The 7348-nt window shown below is 37.2% G+C and overlaps 1 non-coding gene across 1 annotated transcript; it reads left to right on the plus strand.

Moving 5' to 3' along the window:
- The first annotated feature begins 6025 nt into the window (after window positions 1-6025).
- LOC141688025 (small nucleolar RNA R71) lies at window positions 6026-6132 on the plus strand. The gene has a single exon (XR_012561495.1). It is a non-coding gene; the product is annotated as a small nucleolar RNA R71 (small nucleolar RNA).
- Window positions 6133-7348: the final 1216 nt, after the last annotated feature.

The following is a 7348-nucleotide window of genomic DNA, read 5'->3' on the forward strand; positions in this document are numbered from 1 at the left end:
CACACTCTCCACCATGTCTAGATTGAAATCTAGTGATTGCTTTTGATGAAGCACTAACTCCAACTAGCTCTTCACCTCTTCTCCTTTCACTACCCTTCTGTCCCTACTTATTACCTCCATCAGAATTTTCATCATCAGTATTTGTCAATGTCAGTTGTTTGCATTAAGATTTAACAATTTTCTTCCCCTTTTTGGCATCATCACCAAGCAGTAGAGAAAGAATTAGCTCCATTGAATTCTGTACTTCTGTAAGTTGATCAGATATTTGAGCTTTTTTAGCTTCCAATATAGCTTGACTGGCTTCAATTGCAGTTTTCGTGACAACTATTGGTGCAATTTGTTTCTGAATTTCCTGATGAATAGTCAGCCTTGAAGTAATCAATGATTCTTTGATTTGATTAATTTGAGAAGTAGTTGCATCTTGAGCTGTATGTAAGGATCTAACAACTAAAGTTGATGCTTTCAGATGATTCAGCATATCAGGATTCTCAATCTTCTGTTCTGATATTTCCAGATGTGCAATAGCTTCTGTTCTGGAAATATGATATGTATTATCTTTCCAATGAGCATTCCAGAGATTATCAAAATAATCCTTGTCCTTCTTAGCATCTAACTCTTTCATTTTCTGTTGTCTCATATGCATAGGCATACCTTCAGGGAAGAAAAGATCATCCTCGGGATCTATAATATCATTAGAAATATTAGCTTCTTCACTATCATTATATTCTTCAACAGCAACTGGATTTTGCACTAATTGCTGAACTTTATCACCAGCTTCAGCATGTATAATAGAATTAGAAATTAGTGAAGTATGTGATCTAGCAGCTTCAGAAGCTTCCACACTATCAGCAGTTAACTTCACATTTCAAGTATTGTAGATAAATGAATTGGAGCTTCAAAATTAACTTCCAGTACGCCAGTTCCTGTAGAATGCTATGGTGATTCTGAAATGGATGAAACTTTATGAATGGATTGTTTTGTAACTTCATCTTCAGCAACAACAGGGATTTTCTCAAGTGATGGAAAAGTAGAGTAAATGGACTATATTTCAACAAAAATAGGGATTGTCTCATGTGGTGGATATTAGGGCAAAAACACGAGCTAAAATTACACGAAAGTATATGCGTTCGCAAGTAGTATAAGATATAAATTAGATTCGTTCCCACAGAGTCTCTTTTTAGTTAACTTAAGATTATGCACCTATCCAACAATGTATGGTTATTGTTCAATCCTAAGATAATAACAAGTTGAGATGTTTATAACTAAGATTAAACTAACATGCAACTAACTAAGAAAAGTGATTAAATTAATTATATGAGACAAACATGGGATTCTAACTTCATTAAATACTTCATTCAAAGTCATTGTTCTTAACTTTAGCATGCAATGGTAATGACAACTAATCAGATAACACGAAACTAGTAAATGCTAACTTTCGTTGTACGAACACCCTACTACCAGACATCCACAAAGGAGATAGAAGCTGAATAGACACCAATTATGTCGAGACCCTATATGTCTATATAATTTGACAACATAAAGGTTTAATGCACAAGTTATCTATCGTGATTACATAGGGAAAGTAAGATGGTTAAAATTACCTACGGATCATGCATTACAATTATACATGAACTTATGCTAGCATGGCAAGTTCTAAACCTCTATATTGTCGCTTCAATAGAAATTAACACACTATCTTATATGTTAGATACATACATAAGACGAATAAGCACAACCAATACTAGGATATCAATCAATCACCACACACTTAGGTATCAAAATAATTAACTATAGAAATCCATGAGTAAAACCGTTAGAATCCCACGATAACGATTAGTTCATATTGAACTCATCATCACCATGGTTTCTAACGAAAACATGATAATAAACAATATAAGAGTACTAAGGTTCAAAGAAAATGAAAAACAAGCATCCAAGTATCAACTATACTAAAGAAAACAAAAGTCTTCTTCTCTGTAGCCGTCTCGTGCTTTCTAGGTCTTCTTATTGCTCTCCCCTCGCTCCCTGTTGTTAAAAACGTCTTTTTATTGATATATATAGGCCCCAGGATGACCAGGACTCTCAAAATCTTCAATTTCGACTAAAATCAGGATTCTGGTGCAGAAACAGGGCACAGACGCGCTACTTTCGGCCGCGACCGCGCTGGAATAGTGATTTCTGGAGCGCGAGCGCGCTAGTTTCGGCGCGGCCGCGCTGGCCTTCTGGAAATTTTCAGACAATTCTTCTTTTGGCTGTATCTTGAGTTCTGTTTGTTAGAATTAGGCGATTCAACTGCCCACGCGAAGCTAACAAGATTCTCTACAACTTCAGAATAGCCCCGAATTTCAATTCTCAGCTATTTTCAGCATATTTCCTTGAAAATCCCCTTTCTTCATTTAACTGATGCTTGAAATGCAATAACACAAAAACATATCAAAAATACCAACAACTTGAGTCCAAACACCAACTTAAGATTGTAATAAAGTATTCCAAGTAGATATAAAATCCACTTATCACACCCCTAAACTTGAATCGATGTTTGTCCTCAAGCATAAATAGACTCAAAACTACATAACAAACCTAATGCATGAATGCAACTACGTGAATGCAACTAAATGATAATACAATCAATACCCTCAGAATAACCATAACCAACCAACAAGGAAATGCCTCTAAGAATGCAATGACTTTTAACAGAGTGCGAATAAACCCCACAAACCAACTCATAATCCAAAAACGTGCGTGTGTGCAACGCTTAACAGATATACTCTCGAAACTAGATCAATAACCATACTTATCTTATCATCAAAACAATCACAAGTTTATAAACAGTATAGATGTTAAACGCATAATGACTCATAACACCTTCTTCCTACTAGAGTTATACAAGGATTCACGCTATTATTGAACACATAACAAAGATGCTTATTTGATCGTTCAATGAATGAGGTCTACAATAGACTTATGCAATAATACCCATATAGCGAGCATTAGGTTAGCGGATCCCATACTATAAAAGCCTTAGGTCACTAGGCACAAATCCCCCGAAGAACTTAATAACTCGAGTATTAAAGAGCCCACTCTTGATCAATTATGCATAACGCATATTTTTCTTTTTATTTTCCTTTTTCTTTTTCTTTTTTTTTCTTTTTTTTAACAATTTCTGAATAAGTGTGTTTCGCTCCATCTCATTCAACCCTAGACTACTCATAAAAATGTGAGCTGGCTACTAGTCATTTGACGCCTAGCCTTATTCACAACTAGCAATAAAATCCAAGTTTTTCTCCAGTTTAAAATTCAGTGTTCCTACGTCATTACGAAAATACCAAAAATTCTAAATATAAACAAGTGATTAAATCTCAACGAATAAACAAGTATAATCATGATCTAGATCAAAAGCAATCATATAAGACTTGTGAAAAAAATTCTTACGATGCAAATCAATTCATTAGGACTTAAACATCCCTCTATTCGTCATGACCACACTCAAATTAACATCAACTTATCAATCAGAAATAGCTCAACCTAAGGGATCATGTTATATGCATGCACATGCAACTATATGAACTCATATAAAAAAATACAAACAAATATGTCCTATATGAACAATCATGAAAAAATATGAATGAAATACAACTAAACATGCAACATGAATCTATATGGATCTATATGGACATACACAAACTAATCCTTACATTATCGCCCCCAAACTTAAAATTTTCAATGTCCCCATTGAAGATAATAGTAAGGATTTCAGACATACTTAGTTAGCGGGAGGATCATCCTCTTCGAGTGGAGGATCAGGTGGCCAATTAACCTTGACACCAGTATCTCGGAGTACAGTACCGAGAGCGAGTTTCAAATCATCAGCAAAATATTGTGGATGTTATGCATGGCCTCAAAATGCCGAGTCAACCTTCTATATTGCGCATCACCAAATCCAAACCTATCAATTGTCTATAGTGCATGAGAGGGATTATCTGTAAGCACAGGAGGAACTGGTCGTTCACCCTTTAGATTATCATAGATATATTCCAACCCCTTATCAGGGGGTGCACATGAAAATGCATAACTCAAATGATCTGGAAGTGGGTTGAGCTAAAGTGTGGGAGTTTCTTAATAGATGGCTAAAGACGCTCCTTACAAATTTTTAGCTCTGCTAACCCAAGAGAATCGAATGGTAGATCCAACTTCCTCTTCCACAGAGATGCATTCAAAACCTGCAATTTCTCTGCTCCTCCGTCATCTTCAATAACTGATTCCCCTATTAAGGCTCTCTCTAAGGTATTTGACGTTGGCAATTGCTCAAGCTCCGAATTCACGACAGAGTCGACCCGCTCTACTTTAAAGCACTCCACTTTATCTATGGGTAACTTTAATGCATTAAATACATTAAAAGTGACCTTATGATCTTGAACCTTCATCGTAAGCTCTCCTTTTTGCACATCAATCATAGTTCAGCCTGTAGCCTAGAATGCTCTTCCCAAGATAATGGGAATCTTCTTATCCTCCTCAAAGTCTATAATGACAAAATCAGCAGGGAAGATGAGCTTATCCACCTTAACCAAGATATCATCCACTACTCCTCGTGGATAGGTGATAAAATGATCAGCCAACTGCAAAGACATGTATGTTGGTTTCGGATCAGGTAGACCAAGCTTCTTGAAGATAGACAAGGGGATCTTATTGATGTTAGGTCCCAAGTCACATAAACACTTGTCGAAAGATAAGTTTCCAATTGTGCAAGGAATAATGAAGCTTCCAGGATATTTAAGCTTAGGAGGAAGTTCCTATTGCAGCACAACACCGCATTCCTCCGTAACGGCAATGGTCTCTAAGTCATCGAGCTTCACTTTCCGAGAGAGAATAACTTTCATAAACTTCGCTTAGCTAGGCATCTATTCAAGAGCTTCAGTGAAAGGTATGTTGATGTGAAGTTTCTTGAAAACTTCCAAGAACTTAGCAAATTGTTTATCCAACTTCTGCTTCTGCAACCTTTTAGTAAAAGGAGGTGGAGGATAGACATATTTGTCCACTGTATTACCCTCGGGAGGAGTGTTGACAACAGCTTTCTTCCTTGGTTCCACCTCGTCATCCTTCAGAACCTCTTCTTCAGCCACAATCTCATTTTCTAGAATTGGAAAGGGTGCGGACGCACCTGCATTCTGGGCAGAATTTTCAGACTCTTCGTCTTGCTAAATTTGGGGGCTTGCGATCTTTCCGGACCTCAAGGTGATGGCGTTCACCTGTTCTATAACTTCCCTCTTTCTTGGATTGGCTTCTGTATCACTAGGAAGCATTCCTGATGGTCAATTCAATAGGGCATTAGAAATTTTCCCTATTTGGTTCTCCAGAGTCTTGATAGAAACAGCTTGGTTTTGGCATATAAGAGCTTGGTTTTTGCACATAAGCCTCAACTCCTCCAAATCAGATTTTTCAGTCGAAGTTAGACCTGCACCTCCATGAGTTTGTTGTTGAAGTTGGAGTTGTTGTCTTGGTACAAACTATTGCTGAAAACCAGGAGGATTGAATTTTATGTTTCCAAACTAATGGAACGGCTGTTGCATCACATTTTGATTGTTGCTCCAGTTGAAGTTAGGATAATTCCAATTGTCGATGATAAGTGTCTGGCATTGGTTGCCGCGATCTTTGAAAGTTGCTCACAAACTGAGCTGATTTATGAGATATAGCGCATTGCTCCGTCGCATGTGAACCTACACAAAGCTCACAAACACTTGTCCTCTGATGGACTCTATAGTTAGCCAGAGAATCGATATTCATACACAATGCCCTTAGTTGAGCAATGATAGTCATAGTTGTATCCACCTCCATAATTCATGCTACCTTGCCTTGAGGTAGTCTCTGAGTTGGGTTCCGGTATTCATTAGCAGCCATAAGTTCAATCAACTCATAAGCTTCCTCATAGCTCTTTGCCCATAATGCTCCACCTAAAGTTGCATCGAGCATGGTTCTTGATTGTGCTCACAAACCGTTATAGAAGCAATTGATGATCATCCAATCAGGCATGCCATGATGAGGACACTTCCTAAGCATTTCCTTGTAGTGCTCCCAAGCTTCATATAGAGTTTCTCCTGATTGCTGTGCAAATTGAGTAAGAGCATTCCTGATTGCAGCGGTCTTTACCATATGGAAGAATTTTGTAAGAAAATTTTGAGCAAGATCTTCCCAAGTAGTGATAGAACCTGGTGGTAGAGAGTGTAATCAGCACTTATCTTTATCCCTCAGAGAGAATGGGAACAGTCTCAGTTTCACCGCATCCTCAGACACACCACTGAACCTGAAGGTGTCGCGGATCTCTATGAAATCCCTGATGTGCATATTGGGATCTTTCGTTAGAGAACCCCCAAACTGAACTGAGTTCTAGACCATCTAGATCATGCCAGGCTTGATCTTGAAGGTATTAGCCGCGATGGCTGGCCTGAAAATGCTCGATTGAATGTCCATGATCTTTGGTTGAGAATACTCTTTCAACGCTTTCGTCGCTGCTGCTGGATCTCCCATTGTAATGATTACTAGAGTACCTGAAACACACGACTAAAGTAAACCTTATAAGAAAGAGAGTCCGAGTCAGTGAACTTTAACGACCACCGATGTCAAGCACATAAACTAAAAATTAACACCGAGTCCCCGGTAGCGGCGCTAAAAACTTGTTAGGGCGAAAACACGCGCTAAAATTACACGCAAGTATACGCGTTCACAAGTAGTATAACAAATAAATCAGATTCGTTCCCACAGAGACTCTTTTTAGTAAACTTAAGATTATGCACCTATGCAACAATGTATGGTTATTGTTCAATGCTAAGACAATAACAAGTTGAGATGTTTATAACTAAGATTAAACTAACATGCAATTAACTAAGAATAAAAGTGATTGAATTAACTATATGTGACAGACATGGGATTCTAATTTCATTAAATACTTTATTCAAAGTTATTGTTCTTAACCTTAGCATGTAATTGTGATGACAACTAATCAGATAACATGAAACTAGTAAACGCTACCTTTCGTTGTACGAATACCCTACTACCAGACATCCATAAAAGAGATAAAAGCTGAATATACACCAATTATGTTGAGACCCTATATGTCTTTAGAATTTGATAATATAAAGGTTTAATGCACAAGTTATCTATCATGATTACATAGGGAAAGTAAGATGGTCAAAATTACCTACGGATCATGCATAATAATTATACATGAACCTATGCTAGCTTGGAAATTCTAAACCCCTATATTCACTGTCACTTCAATAGAGATTAACACGCTATCTTATATGTTAGCTACGTATATAAGACGAATAAGCACAACCAATATTAAGATATCAAT

This window comes from Apium graveolens, chromosome 9 (assembly GCF_009905375.1).
Source record: "Apium graveolens cultivar Ventura chromosome 9, ASM990537v1, whole genome shotgun sequence".
In the NCBI taxonomy this organism is placed as follows: Eukaryota; Viridiplantae; Streptophyta; class Magnoliopsida; order Apiales; family Apiaceae; genus Apium; species Apium graveolens.